Below are 17,394 nucleotides of genomic sequence, written 5' to 3'. Positions count from 1 at the left end.
CTGCCAGGATACCTCCTCTTAGGGCCATAACATATCCATTAGGGAAACCTTTCCCCTCGGAGCTGTCACATTTCCAGTGATGCTAATGTTGTTGTACCAATAGAAAAGCAGTGTGCCACCCTTCAAACATCTTATGCAATCCTTCATCTGTGCAGTGTGCTTGCTCCTGCTCCAACTAGAATACTGTTTTCAAAGGCCTATCCCTCTTTCACGGTGCTCTAAAATAATATTGGTTTTTTTATTGTTTTGTTTTATGAGGTAATGTGTTATGCAACCTAGGCTGGCCTCAGACTCAATATGTAATTAAAGTTGGCCTTGAATTCCTGATCCTCCTGCCTCTCCCCACCGGGAAGTATTCTGATTGCACACTCAAGACATACCTTTACTTTAAAAGCTGTTCATTATCTCACTTCCTCCTTTCATTCAAGTTACGGTAATAACGTTTTGTAACTACAAGCATCTTCCTGCTATTTATTTAGCACTTGATTCCTCCTTAGGAATCTTCTTTTTCTTCTCTTGGATTATGTTTTCTTCTCTTGGATTATGAATGCCAAATAAAAACTCTTATTCTCAGAGAACCAAAATAATCCTAAGTAAATTGGCTAATTGGTGAACTATTGATGCCCTAGCCTGTAATTCCAAATACATATTGTAATGATTTCAGCCACATAAGGCTGATACTTCCGGGTTCTCTAGCCATGCACGTGCAATCAAGCCCTCGGGAGGAAGTGCCTGAATGTTAAAAGGCCCTGCGTGACCCACGCACACGCATGCGTGATTATGTCCACTATGGCTAAGCCCTTGCTCACATGTGTGAGCCCGTCATCTCGCATTTTAAAAAACTGGGTGTCCCATCTCTCTCTGCACACCGATCCCCAGGCCTGCATGCGCCCCCTCTAATAAACTCCTAAGTTGGTTGTTGCATGTTCTGTGTTTCCTTCTTGCTCATGCCAGGTAATTTCACATGTAATTTCCAAAATCGGAAGTATGTGACATGGCACCTGATGTCACATGACCTGGCAACCATACTTGACTGTGAGTTTTATGTACCAACAGTGTAGTAGGGCCCTTTGGGATAGAGCCATATCCTGTGAGTTGTCATTAGCTGCTCCATCTCTTGGCACAGTATTAGGTATATCTCATGAATGTTTAAAAATTGGTTATTTAAATTGAATGAGTGAAAGAAGCAGTTACATCCTGCCTATCTTTATGATTTGTTTTGCTCTAAGCAGAATTCTTGTTGGAAATTTTAAGATTATTTTCCAACCTAAATAAACAAGGAGTTATACTGATTCCTCTTGCTTTTATCTCTGAGCTTTTCCTTCTTTTTCTCTTACAGATGGCAATTCAATGTGCCACTTCCTTGTTAAGAACCCTCTGAATGTGGCACAGAGCTCAAAAGCAGAACACTGGAATTTGGTTACAAAGAACACGGCAGTTTGAGTTGCATATGTCTTTTGAGGTGTCCTTAGTTTTCCCATTTCATCCTACAGACCAAGGGTATACACTCCAAATACCTTAATGTAATACTTCTTAGGATTAAACTAGGTACCTTAAAGGATATACTAAAAAAACAGAACTCTGGTTCCTCTCCACCAGAAACATTGTTATGTCCCAAATTCCATAGGCTACATTAGAGTTTGTCTTGATGTTACAGATTCTGGGAGTTTAGAAAACGTTTAACAGTGTTCTGAACTGTCCAAACAATGATCTATAATAACCAAACTTTGGGTTTTGAGTGAATGTTTAGTAAGTATATAGGAAGCCAAAGTAAAAGAATAAATAGCAAGTGGATGGGTTGGATGGATGGATAAATAGCAAAACATAATCAAATTAGTAGCTCAAAGCAGCCAACAGAAAGAAATTCACTGTGGCAGCCCCTTTATGGCAGCCGGCTGAAGTTCCCCAGTGAGAGTCTCTGGCATGGTGGAATTGCCCATTGGGTAAAGCCTCCATATAAAGGAATAATTAGCCACAGATAGAAGTAACATCATCAAATTGGGAGCTTGCAACATCCAGCAGAAACCCATATAATGCACATGGCACCATCATAGTGTCCTAATTCCCCTGCCATGAATATTCTCAGGACTCTTCTCAAATCTCCCACCACCCCCAATCCCTTATGCTCATCGAGAGTGAAGGTTGATCAGAGGTATAAACCTAGTTGGAATTCAGAAGCACCTAGATTACTCAAGCACACCTCTGTGCCTGTGAGAGTGTTTCCAGACCAGCTTCACTAGAGTGAGAGCAGACGTTCCCTGAATGCAGGCAGTACCCTCTATGGGCCAGGAGCCAAAATGGACTGCTAGGAGTGCAGGAAAAAGCCTGGCAGCAGGGTATTCTGTGTCTTTTTCTGGCTATCACTGCAAGGTATGGACTGCTCTGCTCACTGCACACTCCCTGCTGTGATGGACTGAAACTCTTGAACCCATGATTGACCATATAAACCAATGCCTCTCAAACTGTGAGCCCTTTAAAAAAATAAATGACCCATTCCCCTGGGCTCCATATTTTGGCCTACAACTCCAGTTGCTTTACTGGAGGCCAGGCTAGTCCTAAGGACTCCGGGCAACATACCACCCACCAGGTCACACTCCTTAAATCCCACCCAACAGCCCTAGACCACACCCTCTCCCCTGGGCTCCAAATCCAGCCCACAACTTTGGCAGACTAGTGCTTTACCCCAAGGCCAGAATGGTTCTAAAGATCTAAGGTAAGACTCTGTCCATAACCCACTAACACTCCTAAAATTCCACCCAACAGCACCCTCTCCCTAGGCTTCATATTCCAGTACACAACTCCAGCTGCTTTATGCTGCTTTCCCAAAGGCCAGGCTGGTTCTAGGGACCCAGGTAACACGCCACCCACTGCCAATTAACACTCCCTAAAGCTGACCCAACAGCCCCCAACTGCATCCCATTCCCTGAGCCCCATATCCCAACCTGAAACTTCAGCAGAAAACTTCTGCCTTACTGGAGGCCACCCCGTACTAAAAGTCCCAGAGACCAAGTAGATACCCAGGATCCCAGAGGCCACACAGGAGCTGCAGAGGCAAAGTTGGCATTTAAAACCCCGGTGGTGACACCCTAGTGGACCTAAAGACTCACCAGTCCCAGAACCCCTGACTACTTAGACCAGAGGACAAGAAAGGAAGCAGAAACCAAGAAACAAAACAAACAATGACAAACTCGGGAATCAACACTTAGACCTATAAAATCATCCCAAACCCAGATGCCTAAACCTCAGTGTAAGAACACAATCAACAGAAAGGCAATTTGTCACCACCAGAGCTCAGCTATCTGATGACAAGACCTGAACATTCCAACACAGCTGAAGCACAAGAAAATGACTGTTAGGAATTGTTCCTAATGTGAGCTCTTTGTCAATGCAAAAATCCCAATCAAGCCAAATTAAAAAATATCCAGGTTTAATGGGATTCCTGCCCTCTCAGGTGCCCCAAGGGGGAACCCGGGAGGCTGCTAACATGACCACCAGGGGGAAAGAAAAGGTGTAGGGATAAGTCCCGCCCCTTGGGGGGCGTGTTCGCCTCAGGCTAATGTCTGCCTATAAATTTGGCGAGCGTGCTCCCAGCTGTCTCTTCTGCTTTCCTGGTCTCCGCAGGAACGGTGGTTCTGTAAGTCTATTTCTACATTAAAACTATATATATTTTTACAATCTGTCTGCATTCGTTTACGCCGCTACATTTTGGCGCCCAACGTGGGGCTATTTTGCCCCCCGACTCAAGCGGTTAGCCCGCTACCCGGGTGCTGTTTTTCAGTTCATGACTCTGGCCCCAGTGCCGAGTCTGAGACATACTTGGTCACACAGGCCCATTCTGCCTGCCTTGGCTAAGTTTTGCAGCGGAACCCCACTGCCTGAATTAGCAGAAGCTCAAGTACCTGTGGTTTTGCAACAAAAGCTGCCACAGTGGCAGATTTGGTCTGATACAAAGTGACTTGGCCGGGCAGTGGTGGCGCATGCTTTTGATACCAGCACTTGGGAGACAAGGGCAGGCGGATCTCTGTGTAGCCCAGGCTGGCCTCGAACTCGTGATCCTCCGACAGCTGGGAGCATGCTCGCCAAATTTATAGGTAGACATTAGCCCGCGGCGAACATGCCCCCCATGGGGCGGAACTTATCCCTACAAAAAGGGACAATGAGGAAACTTTCCAGGGAAGCAGTTTAAATAGACTGAGGGCATGGTCAAGATTTTGGCGGGCTCATCTTGACCTTTCTCTGGGGATGGGTCAAGATTTGGTGGTCCCAGGGATGGGGCCTCCAAAGATGGAGGCCAAAGACAGGGGCTTACAATGACCTTAAAAATAACTTTATGAAGATGATAGAGGTCCTTAAAGAGGAAATGAAAAGAAAAATCCCTTAAGGAAATTGAGGGAAAGACAAACAAAACATTGGAAGAAATAAATCTCTTAAAGAATGCCAAGAAAGTCAAGGAAAAAATAAAAACAGGTGAAGGAAACTACTCAAGACCTAAAAATGGGGAAAGAAGCAATAAAGAAAACACAAACAGAGGAAATTCTGAAAATGGAAAATCTGGGTAAGAACAGGAACTACAGATGTAAGAACACACTCAACAGCAAAAAGAACAATATGGCAGCACCAGAAACTAGTGATTCTACACCAGCAAGACCTGAACATCCTAATACAGATAAAACAAGAAAATTACCTTAAAAATATCTTTATGACTGAGCAGTGGTGGTGCACGCTTTTAATCCCAGCACTTGGGAGGCAGAGGCAGGTGGATTTCTGTGAGTTCGAGGCCATCCTGGTCTATAGGAGCTAGTTCCTTCCAGGACAGGCTCCAAAGCTACAGAGAAACCCTGTCTAAAAAAATTAAAAAAATAATTTTATGAAGATGATCGAGGCCCTTAAAGAGGAAATTAAAAAAACCCTTAAAGAAATGGAGGAAAAGACAAACAAAAATGGTAGAAATCAATAAACCACTTTAAAGAAAACCAAAAGAAACAACCAAACAAGTGAAGGAAACAGTTCAAGGCTTGAAAAATGAAATTGAGGCAATAAAGAAAACACAAGGGAATTCTGGAAATGGAAAATCTGGGTAAAAGAACAGAAAGCATAACCAACAGAATACAGGAGATGGAAGAGAGAATCTCAGGCCTGAGATACAACAGAGAAGATAGATTCATCGGTCAAAGAAAACGTTAAATCCAACAAATTCTTAACACAAAACATCCAGGAAGTCTGAGACACCATGAACAGAAGAAATTTTTCCACGCAAAAGAAACAGAAGGTACATTGCCAAATTCTTTTTACAAGACTACAGTTACCCTGATACCCAAACCACACAAAGACGCAACTAAGAAAGAGAATTACAGACCCATTTCCCTCATGCACATTGATGCAAAAATTCTCAATAAAATACTAGCAAACTGAATCCAAGAATATATCAAAAAAATGTATCCACTATGATTAAATAGGCTTCATCCCAGAGATTCAGGGATGGTTCCACATATGAAAATCTGTCAATATAATCTGTCATATAAATAAACTGGAAGAAAAATCCACATGATCATCTCATTAGATGCTGAAAAGCCTTTGGCAAAATCTAAAACCCCTCATGATAAAAAAAAAAAAAGTTCTGAAGAGATCAGCGATACAAAAAACATACCTAAACATAATGAAGGCAATATACAGCAAGCCAACAGCCAACATCAAAGTAAGTGGAGAGAAACTCAAAGCAATTCCACTAAAATCAGGAACAAGACAATTCTGTCCACTCTCTCCATATCAATTCAATATAGTACTTGGAATTCTAGCTAGAGAAATAAGACAACAAAAGGAGATTGAGGGGATATAAAATGGAAAGAAAGAAGCCAAACTTTTGCTATTTGCAGATGATATAATAGTATACATAAGTGACCCAAAAAATTCTACTAGGGACTCCTACAGCTGATAAACACCTTCAGTGAATTGGCTGGATACAAAATTAACTCAAAAAATCAGCAGCCTCCCTATATGCAAATGATAAATAGGCTGAGAAAGAAATTAAGGAAACAGTACCCTTCAAAATAGTCACAAATAATATAAAATTCTTGGTGTAACTCTAACCAAGCAAATGAAAGACCTGTATGACAATAACTTTAAAATCCTTGAAGAAAGCAACTGAAGATCTCCCTTGCTCATGGATTGGTAGGATTAACATAGTAAAAATGGTCATCTTAACAAAAACAACTTACAGATTTAATGCAATCCCCATCAAAATTCCAACACAATTCTTTACAGACCTTGAAAATACAATACTCAACTTCATATGGATAAACAGAATAGCTAAAATAATCCTGTACAATAAAATAACTGTCTGAGGTATCACCATTCCTTATTTTAAACTGTACCACAGAGCTATAGTAATAAAACCACATGGTATTGGCATAAAAACAGACAGTTGATCAATGGAATGGAACCAAAGCCCCAGATGTAAATTCATATACATATGGACACCTGATTTTTGATAAAGAAGCCAGAAATATGCAATGGAAAAAGAAAGCTTCTTCAGCAAATGGTGCTGATTGAACTAAATGTCATCAGTAGAAGGGTACAAATAGATCCATATGTATCACCCTGCACAAAACTCAAAACCAAGTAGATCAAAGACCTCAAAATAAAACCAGATACACTAAACCTGATAGAAGAGAAAGTGAGAAATAGCCTTGAACACATTGGCACAGGAAACTTCCTGAACAGAAACCAACCACGCAGGCACTAAGATCAACAATAAATGGGACTTCATGAAACTGAAAAGCTTCTGTAAGGCAAAGGACACTGTCAAAAGGACAAAAGGGTAGCCTACAGAATGAGAAAATATCTTTACCAATCCCACATCTGACAGAGGGCTGAATGCCAAAATATATAAAGAACTCAAAAAAACTAAACATCAAGAAACCAAATAATCCAATTTATAAATGGGGTACCGATCTAAACAGAGAATTCTCAACAGAAGAATATCAAATGGCCAAGAATCACTTAAAGAAATGTTCAACATCCTTAACTATCAGAGAAATGCAAATCAAAATGACTCTGAGATTCCATCTTAGACCTGTCAGAATGGTTAAGACCAAACACAAGTGACAGCTTATGCTGGTGAGGATGTGGAGCAAGGGGAACACTTCTCTACTCCTGATGGGAGTGAAAACTTGTACAGGCACTTTGGAACTTTCTCAGAAAATTGGGAATCCATCTACCTCAAAACCCAGCTCTACCACTCCTGGACTTTTTTTTTCTTTTTTTTTTATTGATAACCTTAATTTTATTAAGAAAAATGTATTTGAACCATGACGATATGACCTTGTGCTGTGTAGTTACATAAAACGTGCTTTGCAGTTAGTACACACCTGGAGACAGGCTTTACAATATTTTAAGGTTTTATCTGCAAAAAGAACATTACAAACCTGAGAAATAAGCTTTAAATCCCTTTTAAAACTTCACATTTTCCTATTCTTATCTAGCTGCATTTGACCATTAAACGTTTTATAAATAATTATAGATGTGCAGGATTTTTTTAACTCTATAGACAGTTTCGATGACCTATTACATTTCCAGTGGCAACATAATGATACCATGGTTTCAAACCTTGAAAACTGTCTTTTTTTTTGGTTCTTTTTATTTATTTATTTATTTATTAAGGATTTCTGCCTCCCCCCCCTCATACGCCTCCCATTTCCCTCCCCCTCCCCCGATCAAGTCACCCTCCCTCATCTGCTCGAAGAGCAATCTGGGTTCCCTGAGCTGTGGGAAGCCCAAGGACCGCCCACCTCTATCCAGGTCTCCAAAGATGAGCATCCAAACTGCCTAGGCTCCCCCAAAGCCAGTATGTGCAGTAGGATCAAAAACCCACTGCGATTGTTCCTGAGTTCTCAGTATTCCTCATTGTCCTCTATGTTCAGCTAGTCCGGATTTATCCCATGCTTTTTCAGACCCAGGCCAGCTGGCCTTGGTGAGTTCCCGATAGAACATCCCCATTGTCTCAGTGTGTGGGTGCACCCCTCGCGGTCCTGAGTTCCTTGCTCATGCTCCGTCTCCTTCTGCTCCTGATTTGGACCTTGAGATTTCTGTCCCATGCTCCTCTGTCTCTGTCTCCTTTCATCACCCGATGAAGGTTAATATTCATGAGGATGACTATTACCACTCCTGGACTTATACCCAAAGAATGCTCTACCATATGACAAGGACATTTACTCAGCCATATTCATAGCAGCTTTATTCATAATAGCCAGAAACTGGAAACAACCTAGATGTCCATCAACCAAAGAACTGGCAAAGAAAATATGGTATATTTACACAATGCAGTATTACTCAGCTGTTAAAAACAATGACATCATGAAATTTTCCGACAAATGGATGGAGCTAGAAAAGATCATTCTGAGTGAGGTAATTCAGACCCAGAAAGACAAAAATGGTGTGTACTCACTCATAAGTGGATATTAGCTATAAAATAAAGGATAGCCATCCTATAATCCACAGACTCAAAGAAGCTAAGTACCAAGAAGAGTTCAAGGGGGAGGAACACATGAATCTCACTGAGAAGAGGAAATAGAATAAACATCGCAGGTGAATGGAGGGAGGAGCCTGTGTGGGAAGTGGGCATGGGAACAGAAGAACTTGGGTAGGGAAAGATGGAGAGAGAGAATACTGGGAAAGATGACTGGTATCAAGGGCAGTCTCTGGGACAAGCTAGAAGCCTAGTTCAATGGAAACTCCCAGAGTCCTATGAAGGTGACTCTAGCTAAGACTCCTAACAATAGGGGCATAAGAAGCCTGAACCTGCCATCTCCTGTAACCTGGCAAGACTTCCAGTGGAGGGACTGGGACACCATCCCAATTACAAAATCTTCAATCTACAATTTTCCCTGCTTACAAGATGTGCTAGAATAAGGTAGCACAGACATTATAGGAGTAGCCAACCAATGACTGCTCCAGCTTGAGACCCATACCATGATAGGAAACATACCCCTGACACTTCCTGGAGCATTAGGGCCCAGAGGCTGAACAACCCAAAGACTATCCAGCCTGACCAGTCTGGACATGACTGTCGATAAAGAAGAGTCAATAAAATGATTCCTAATGATACTCTGCTATACGCATAGATTATTGCTAGCCCATTGTCATCAGAGATGCTTCGCCCAGCAACTGATGGAAATAGATGCAGAGACCCACGGCCACAGTTAAGGTAGAGCTCAGCAACTCCTGAAAGGAGGGGAGAGGATTGTGGGAGCCAGAAGGGTCAAAGACACCACAAGAAACCACATAGAATCAATTAACCTGGATTCATAGGTGACCCACAGCATCTGAGCCAAACTAGGGAGCCTGCGTGGGACTTTCCTAGGCCTGCTGCACATACATTGTGTAGCTTGGTCTTGTGGGGCTCCTGACAGTGGGAAGATGTCTCTGACTCTGTTACCTACTTTTGGGACCCTTCCCTCCTGTGTGTTGCCTTGCAAAGCATTAATAAGGGAGGCGGTGCCTTGTCTTACTGCAACTTGCTATAACATGGCCAGCTGATACACATGAAGAGTTGCTCTTTTGTGAAGAGAAAGGAGGAGGAGTAGATGGGGGCTTAGTGGAGGTTGGGGAGCAGAGACTGGGAAGAGAGGAGGGAGGGGAAACTGTGATTAAGCTGGAAAATTAAATTTTAAAAATTAGTAAATAAGGCTTAATAATGTTAATACCATACCCATTACTTGCTATAGCTCTTATGAGAATCAAGTATTGAAGGAAATATATGGAACATATAAACTATACAGCAATATTGGAAATGACAGTCTCTACCTAAACATTGTCTATACCATAAGAGTTACTGGTGTGGTTAGTGCTGTGTGATCAGGTGCTCACCAATCTTATTATGGGCTCTCAAGTGAGCTCTCTGCCTTGAGCTTATTAAACAAATGCCACTGTTGGGATGAGAGCATCAGAAGATTGCAATCCTGCTTTTCTATGGATTGACTTACTTTGTATGAGTCAATCTCATACAATACCTGGTTTGGGGGACAACCCCCCACTGGCTAAGCTGACCAATGAGGCTCTAGCCCCACAGAGGTACACTGTCAAGCCGTGGAGGATGGAGAAGCACCCTTAGGCCACAGCCTCCTTCCACCACTCTTGCTCTGACCCTGCTTTTTCTTTTCTCTTATGTGTATGGGCGCCTTGTCTGCGAGAATAACAAGAGTTCTAACTGCTAAGCCATCTCTCCGGGCTCCCATGGCATCCTGGATGAGAAAGCAAAACGTCTCGTTTACTTTTTTAAATTCTCATATTTTTTTCTTTTTCAAATAATTATAATTCTGACAGTAAATCAATATTCACGATACGGAGTGACAGTCATTTGAAATATCTGTTTTAAGAATGTTGGTGAGAACAGTAGATTTGTCCATTTATTCAAATGGTGCTGTTTTTCTGCTGTGGGTTTTTCACAAACTCGTTTGTTAATCTTGTGTGTAGATACCAAAGCATCCTTCTTACTGATCCACTCTTCTGTGTTCTACAGAAATGTTGACTTAATGACCATGGGCATCGTCAATTATTCCATCACTTAGATTTCCTTTGGGGATACATTTATATAAATTAGCTGTGCTATGTCAATCCCACCTCATTTAAAATTGCTAAAAGAAATAAGCCCTTATTTCCTGCTTACTATTCAATGTGTTTTAGTTGCCAACCAGGAAAATTTACAAATATACATCAGACCACAAGGTGGAGCCCTAACTGGGAAGGCTCCAGTTCTGTTACTGGATGGCGCTGGCGACAGAAGGGCAGGTTTTATTTGTGACAAACTGACAGGTGGAAAATAGAGGCTTTCACCCTAATTCCTTCTTTCCACAGACCTCAAGTCTAAAATCTTGTGTGGGGTCTCCGGGGAGTCCAGTTTCAGCCACAGTCAGGTGAGCACTGCAAATGGTCACTCGGTTTTGTAATAAAATCCTGAAAGTCTACTGGTGAGGAGGCCACATGATGGATGTGCCTTCGTGTTTGCTTTCATTCTTTTCAGTCACGAATGACCACATCCATTGATTATTTTGAGAGTGAGACAGAGGAAAACAAAGTAAACCACAGACTTACTAGAGCTAAGGGGAGCTAACCCATTCATGGGCTTCACTAACAGACTTACTAGAGTTAGGGGGAGCTAACCCATTCATGGGCTTCACTAACAGACTTACTAGAGCTAGGGGGAGCTAACCCACTCATGGGCTTCACTAACAGACTTATTAGTGCCCAGTGTGAGTTATCCCACTTACATTCCATCCCCCACTGGCAGTGTGTTTTATCACGTATGAGGAGAAGGCAAAGAAGTTTCTTCTGCTAGACAGGGATGTAACAAGGGAGTCTCAGTGTGTAGTACAAAGAGACCTGCCAATCGAAACAATTAGAGGACAAGTTCTCTGTGTTTCTAACATCTTATGCCATTGGTCTCCTTTTATGTTTTGTTTAATTCTGTCCTTGGGGAGGACATCTTCCCACCCCAACAGTGCATCCCACAGCAAACATCAGACTGACCCAATAAGAGTGTCCCCCAAACCGTGACTTAAACCATCCACTTAGGCTAAAAGTGGAGTCATCAGCTATGTCCTTGTCTTGGGTGTGTATTCCCTACTGGACTAAAAAGACATTTTTTTCTGAGTTGTCTAGAATATACACATAACATTCAGCTTCAATATAGTCACTGCAATAATCATAGTTCCCTAGAGTAACAGAACTTATAGAATGAATTTCTCTTTCAGAGAGAGAGAGAGACAAAGACAGAAGCAGAGGGGAAGATTTCTTAGAATGATTTACCAGCTGTGGGTCACCTAACCCAACATGGGCTGGCTGTAAATGGAAAGTCCCAGAACCCAGTAGTTGCTCAGTCTATGAGGCTGAATGTCTCAGCTGGTCTTCAGTAGATGCTGGAAGCCCAAAGAAGCAGGCTCTAATGCTGTGAAAGAATGGACTTCTAGTGAGGCAAGAACAAGTAGGCAAAGAGCAAAAACTCCCTTCTCCCATGTCCTTATAGAGGCTTCCAGCAGAAGATGTGGCCCGGATTAGAGGTGGGTTTTCCCTGATCAAATAATCTGTATTAAAGGTACAGTGTCTTCCTCAGAAGTGGCTCTTCCCACTTTAATTAAAGAAAGCTCCCTCACAGGTGTGCCCTCCATCTTGGGGTTCTAGTTAGTTCCAGGTGTAGTCAAGCTGACAACCAAGAACAGCCATCACAGTCCCACATGTCCCTCCTTGAGCCGCAGTTGCAATGCCTAATGCCATTCAGTTTTGGAGAACGGCTCTCCTCATGATGCTTTTTCCCTCTTGATTAAATCCCTTGAGTGCTGTCATTTAGGGTTTTATGGGTAAAACTGGTTAGAGCTTCAATGTGTACATTGTCTCCAGACTGATGTAAAGGACAAATATTGACGATAAATTTTCATGTACCAAAAAAAAAGGATGAAAGGAGCTTAGTTAGTCATTTGTGCAGGGTCCTGTCAGTATGGAAGGTGGTTATTCCAGTTAAACCAATCAAAAGTAGACAGTGAGTTTGTACTCACATTCATATTCAACTGCTTATCTGTGCACTTTTGCTCCTGCTGGGGACGGGAACACTGGAAATTGCCTCTTTCCGGTGCAGCACCTTTGAATTTTGTTCCTTGTTGGGTCCAGGGAGGAGAAACCCTATCCAGTGTTCTGAAAATCTGAGAGCACACTTCAGACCCCATTTCCACATAAGCTGTGCTTTATTCTATGCATCTGTAGCATGTGGGGGTGTGGCAGGGAGGCCAAGATAACAGACTAAGCCAATACTCCATCTTCATCACTCTCTACTTTACTGGCTCATAATATCCACTCTCCCTTCCTGCTCTCCGAACATAACACAATCCTGATTATCTAACCTTTCTTGTCTTGATAGAGAAGCATGAAGCCTCTCACATAAGGGAACTCATCTTTTTTTATTCTTCTTTCCTTCTGGCAGAGAAAGTCTAAGTGCAAAATACTCCAGTGGTTAGGGGGTCCTTTACTAATCCTTCCTCTTCAGACCTGCACGCCGAGCTAGAAAGTGTCGCCATTTCAAAACATCATCTTTGTCATGGAACTGTAGCTGTTTTCAGTCCACTTGTTCAAGGTTAAACCCAGAGGGCTCTTGCTGGAAACCGACAGCATGTTTCCCATCGTGCAACAACACAGAAACAGTGACAGAGCAGAGACCAAGAACGCACCGAAGCTAGAACAAGCAAAGCCCTCACTCTTACCCCTTTCCCACCAGGAAAAGGGAAAGAGCTCCTGAAAGGAGGCGAAGGGAGTCCTTGAGTTGCACACCCGAGGGGCTAAGTCCACTCTAGAGACAACCAATTGGTTTCCCTGGGCCACTGCATCCCCCCATCACAGGTGAAAGGCACCCAGCTTCAAGGAATGAAGGGCAAGACTAAGGAACCCTGGAAACTGTGGGGACTAATGGGCACATTTCCCAGTCTGAGGTTGGCTCTGGCTGGCCAGACAAGCTTATAATCATGAGCAGTCCACTCTTCTGACAGCCAATAAAAACTAAGGGACAAGGTGACAGGAGAAGCATCAGATGTGTTGGCAACCAGAGAGTGGGTATAAAGTAGAAGATCTGTACTCATATTCCATCTTTCCAGTGACTTACAGGGCAAAAGCCTGCTGCTCAGGGAGTCTAATTGTAGCAATAGCCACCTGGGTGTGTGTGGCAAAGGTCATTATGTCTAGCAGTAATTCTCTTGTTTGTGTCTTCAGATCACTGAGCTCCAGAACTTTCTGATCTGAAAGAATACTGATTGGGAAGTCCCATGACTGGCCTTCTGGGCCTGGTTCTTTGATGTTGCCTCATACTCTTTTAGGGAAAGGCTGACTGTACTGGTTAATTATTTGGGGAATGGGGCAAAACAAAAGGAAACGCTAACATACTAGTGCTGGGAACCACTTGTTTATTCCTCCAAAAAGTCCATGTCTTTCTTGGGATTTCTCTACTTTTTACTTTACGTGTAAGTGTGTGTGCCTGAGTGTGCCTGTGTGTGTTCATCACATAAATGTAGGTGCCCACAGAGGTCAGAGAGTACATCAGAGCCTCTGCAACTCGAGTTACAGATAGTTATGAGCCACCTTGTGTGGGTGCTTGGAACCAAGCCTATGTCCTTTGCAAGAACAGCCAGTGCTCATAACCACTGAGTCATCTCTCCAGCACCTCAATTTCTTTCTAATGAGATGAGATCAATAATCCTGAGACTCCAAGGTCTCCAGTTATTTTTTGTTTAAAAGAATGCCAGTGGATCAAATAATTTCAAACTTATTGCCCTAGTCTTTGGACTTCCTCTGTATTTTTTGTCAGCATCTCTTGTTCTATTTTATGAACACGCTGTTTTTAAGAGGAGCTCTCCACTCACCTCCATCTGAGATGCTTTTTCTAGACTACTTATTTAATTTACTGATTGAAAGGATGTAGTCACAGGCATTAGCTTCATTAATGGCTGAAGATTTCAGAATGTCACATTTCCTCGCAAGGTTTCAAAAGAGTCCCTTATGTGTGAGGGGATGAGGGGGTGAGCTATATTGATTTACTAAAGTGCTAAGCACGGCCTGTGCTATCTAACGATGAACTTGATAGAACCAAGGACCACTGAAGGGTACTGTCAGTGCTGGCTGCCCTCAGGGCCATCTTTCCCTCCCCCTGTTCTGCCATCACTGAGAGCAGGGGATCTGTTATCTCTGAAGGCAGGGGATCCACTATCTCCGAGAACAGGGATCCGTTGTCTCTAAGAACGGGGGATCTGTTATCTCTGAGAGCCAAGGATCCGCTATCTCTATGAGCAGGAATGTTCTACATTCCCAGTGTTAAGTGATTTCCAGAGGGATTTTGTCAAGGAAAGAACTGTGGTAGAGACAGAAAGTTGGGAGATTGGAAAGGAGGCATGACTGGGAAACCATGACACCTCTTTCCTCTGTCTCGTGAGGCAGCTGGAGCGTGCTGAGTAGATCTGTATCCCGCCTCCGGTCCCCATCGAGAGTCGGACTATGATTCCAGTACATCAGCCAGGTCCCAGTCAGGAGAGAAAACACCTGTAGTTATTGGAAAGTGGAAAGTATAATATGAAGAATTACTACACCAGACGAGGTATGGCAGGATTATCAGTCAGGAGTAAAGAGACTTCTCACTACAAGTATTGCCAATATAGGGAACAGCCACAGCCACTGGCTGAGATACGGCCTCCAGAAGATCCTGCTTCACCCTTCCAAGGCTAAGATCGAGGTCTTGTTGGAAATTAAATAACCATGACTTGCTGAAGAGTAGAAACGTTTTCTGAGATACCATGCCAGAAGAAGTTCTAGGGTACTGAGGGAAGTCACCTACAAGGAAATGCCACACCTCGTGGTGCCTCGTAAAAAAAAGCGGCACAAAGGAATGCATAGAGAAACTGCCCACGAGGCAGTAGTATGTCCTGCGACCTAGGGAATAGAGCCACATGCACTCAGGAGTTGGATGCTGCAGAAACCAGGCGAGTCACAGAGTCAGTCATTGCGGATCTTCCCAAACAAATCAGGGAACCAAAGCAAAAAAAAAACCCTGCCTCCTATGGTGTCTCTCCAGCGCCCTCTGCTGACAAGGTTTAGCAAACATCTATTTTAACAATTGCAGCAGTAGTAGTAGTAATAGTAGAAGTAGTAGTAGTAGTAGTAGTAGTAGTAGTAGTAGTAGTAGTAGTAGTAGTAGTAGGTTGCTTGCCCTAGAGAGTTGAGTTGGTGAGGAGTTGCATGAGAGACACTGGCTAGTCCTGAGGAAAGGATCTCAGATTTGTGACTGCAGTGGAGGGGGGGGGGGTCGGGAGGGTTGGGGGGGCGCTACCGAAGTTAGTACCTCTGGGCCGATGGGTAGCCCTTAGCAGCACACTAGCTGGTTGCTACTCACACAAAGATTCTAGCTCAGTAAACAGAGTCAAGTGCCCAGAGAAAGAGAAACACACTAAAGCTATCCAAAAGGAAATGTCAGAGGTGATATATGCTTAGAGAGAATTGTTTCTAAAACAAAACCTGGGAAAGGGTCAGCGAGTCATAAAAGAATGATCTTGGCTTTAACTGAAAGTAAACTGGGGTCATTTATGACTTTCCTGGCTCCCCTCGGACTCTCCCGATCTGTGTTGTCACTTCTAGGTTTCCTTCGGACCTCTTTCCTGTGGTCCCTGATGTGACTGACATCTCCTCCTGGCTCACTGCTCACTCTGCACTTCCCTCCTTCCTAAACACACTTTGTCCCTGTGCATCACACAGACCCACACCTTCAGCTTTCACCTCCTTCCCGACTCAGGACCACTTCCTGCCCTCTCCAAACAGCCCCTTCCATCAACACCCCAAATTCAGCTTACACAGAACCAGATTCCTTGGGCCAGATTCCAGGGCCGTCAGACTCTTACCCTTACTTAAGAGGACTGTCGTTCTCTGCATTCCCTTACCTTCTGCCTTTTGTGCTGGTTACTCTCTGACTGTGCCTTGTCCTTCCATGTCTTGGTGCCTTCATATTTTCTGTTTCTCTAATGCATTTGCCCATCCTCTTCTGATTATCAGAATTAGATTCATTGTGCAAATCTCTTATCACCTTATTTAGACAGTCTTTCCTAGAACCATAATCAAATCTCTTTTTCCAGGATTGTTTTATCTGAAATAAAGCCACTACCAAGATCTACTCTGAGCCATAATTACTGAGTGTGTTTCAGTCTCTCCTACTATTGTGAATACCCTCTGGACTTTAACTAAGCTGCTTCATCTATCACCACCACCACCACCATCGTTGTATAATAATAATATATTAATAACGATGATGGTGGTGGTGATGACGGTGATGTGAGCAAAGACCAAGTTAATAGCAGCTCAAACAAAATAGAAATCTTGCCCCTTACACAGAGATATGAGTTCATCATCACGTGTAGCTCTGTCATCCCTTGGGTATTGGACTCGGGTGGTTGGGTCTGAGAGGGATTCAGCATGTCCACATATCCCACACGATAGAAGAGAAGAGATGGAGTAAGGGCATGACTGTCCATTCTGTGGCCTGGAACTGCGTAAGCACCACCCCTCAAATTCTACTTGTAGGGTAAAAGGGACAATTGGAGCAGGAAACCAAGCAATCACTGAGCACCCTGACTCTGAACCCAGAGTCAGTGAAAGAAACACACCCTGGATCTGAGACCTGAGCCAGGAAAAGAAACATCTTTATCCCTGAACCCAGGACTAAAGACTGTGCCCTGGCTCTGAAACTAGTGTTGAAGAAACACACTTTGTCCCTAGAATCAGAGCCAGTGAAAGAAATATGCCCTGGTCCTAAGATTAGAGTCAAAAAGCTAAAAAGGACCAGTGAAAGAAACACAGTTTGGCCGTGAAGTCAGAGTCATCTCT

The sequence above is a fragment of the Microtus pennsylvanicus genome, chromosome 2, assembly GCF_037038515.1.
Source record: "Microtus pennsylvanicus isolate mMicPen1 chromosome 2, mMicPen1.hap1, whole genome shotgun sequence".
NCBI lineage: Eukaryota > Metazoa > Chordata > Mammalia > Rodentia > Cricetidae > Microtus > Microtus pennsylvanicus.
Note: the sequence above shows the minus strand (reverse complement) of the source record.